The sequence below is a fragment of the Myotis davidii genome, unplaced genomic scaffold (assembly GCF_000327345.1).
Source record: "Myotis davidii unplaced genomic scaffold, ASM32734v1 scaffold213, whole genome shotgun sequence".
Lineage (NCBI taxonomy): Eukaryota > Metazoa > Chordata > Mammalia > Chiroptera > Vespertilionidae > Myotis > Myotis davidii.
Genome location: NW_006284333.1, coordinates 127,147 through 129,281, shown reverse-complemented (window position 1 = coordinate 129,281; position 2,135 = coordinate 127,147).

Genomic DNA, 2,135 nt, shown 5'->3' with positions numbered 1-2,135 from the left:
ACTCTCACAATGGTAATAGATTAAATAGGGTCACTTGATTTTAGTTGATAAACTATTTTGAGATGGTTTGTAGCTGAAATAAGTGTGATAAAAGTGCCAGTTATTAATGGGAACTCAAATAGAATAATCTGCCAAGGCCTAACCATAACACAATATTGTATTAAAAACATTGTTCTTCCTCGCCACCTCTTCACAATGCTTATTTGACTTAATCAAAATGTTTGTTTAACTAGCAAGAACACTCCCTAAAATTCTCTTTTATGCTTAAGAGAGCAGGAACTTTAGGCAATTCCTCTCCTATAATTACTGTGGTCAGTGCAAAATTAGTAATTGAAAAAAATTTGCCAAGGAGTCAGCATCAGATATTTCCAGGGCAGTAGTCTTCCTCTGGTCATCATTGGACTACCTGTTTCATAATCACCAGAGGTACTCGTAAGAACATGAAGATTCCTGTACCTTATCACATATTTACTGAAACCACTTCTGGGAATTGGGTCCAGATTAATACATATGTGTTTTATTTGTCCTCAGGTGATTCTTATGCATGACATCTTTTAGAATCACTTCTCTAGAGAATATTAACCAGAAAACAGAATCAGGATCACTCATAGTAAGTTCCACTTCAACAATGGAAATTTCAAACTTAGATCACTCTCTTACTATGGTCAAGTCACCCCTGAAAGAAATTATCTGCCAGGGGTCCATTTTCACTCAAGTTTGTGTAAGTCATAAACATTACTAGAGGCCCGGTGCACAAAATTTGTGCATGGGGAGAGGGGGGTCCCCTCAGCCCAGCCTGCACCCTCTCCAATCCGGGACTCCTCTGGGGATGTCCAATTGCCAGCAGTCAGACATCCTTCTCACAATCCTGGACCGCTGGCTCCTAATTTCTCACCTGCACCACTGGCTCCTAATCGCTCACCTGCCTGCCTGCCTGGTCGCCCCTAACTGTTTCTGTGTGCCTGCCTGATCGCCTCTCATTGCCTCTGTGTGCTGGCCTGATCACCTCTAACTGCCTCCCCAGCCAACCTGGTTGCCCCTAACTGTCCCCTCCCTGCTGGACTGGTCTCTCCTAACTGCCCCCACCCACCTGCCTGGTCACCCCTTACTGCCACCCCTGCCTGCCTGGTTGCCCTCAGGTGCCCACCCAACCACTGGTCTAGTTTCCCCTCACTGCCTCCCCTGCCAGCCTAATCGCCTGTAACTGTTTGTTTCTAAGGAGCATATCTGTCTTCCACGTCACAAGATAGACTCACTAAACACAATTCTCCATTCCTAAGCGCGTGGCATTCGTCATATTGGTTGGAATGTTCTCATTAAATACTAGACACCCAGTGCATGAAATTTGTGCACTTAGGGGGGGAGGGGTTGTCCCTCAGCCCAGCCTGCACTCTCTCCAATCTGGGACCCCTGGGGGGATGTCCGACTGCCGGTTTAGGCCCGATCCCCAGGATGTCAGTCAGACATCCCTCTCACAATCCAGGACCACTGGCTCCTAACTGCTCACCTGCCTGCCTGCCTGATCACCCCTAACTACCCACCCCTGCCTGCCTGATCGCCTCTCATTGCCTCTGTGTGCTGGCCTGATCACCTCTAACTGCCTCCCCAGCCAACCTGGTTGCCCCTAACTGTCCCCTCCCTGCTGGACTGGTCTCTCCTAACTGCCCCCACCCACCTGCCTGGTCACCCCTTACTGCCACCCCTGCCTGCCTGGTTGCCCTCAGGTGCCCACCCAACCACTGGTCTAGTTTCCCCTCACTGCCTCCCCTGCCAGCCTAATCGCCTGTAACTGCCTCCCCTGCTGGCCTGGTCACTCCTAACTGCCCTCTGCTGCTGGCCAGGTCACTCCTAACTGCCCTCTGCTGCTGGCCAGGTCACCACCAACTGCCCCTTCCCTGACAGCCTGGTCACTCTTCACTCCCTCCCCACTGGCCTGGTCACCTCTTACTTCCCCCCCTGCTGGCCTGGTTACCCACAACTCTCCCTCTGCCAGCCTGGTTGCCCCTAACTTCCCCCCTTCTGGCCTGATCTCCCCCAACTGCCCCACCGCCAGCCTAGTTGCCCCTCACTGGCCCCCCAGCCAGCCTAATCACCTCCCCTGTCAGCCTGGTCACACATAACTGCCCTCTTCTGCT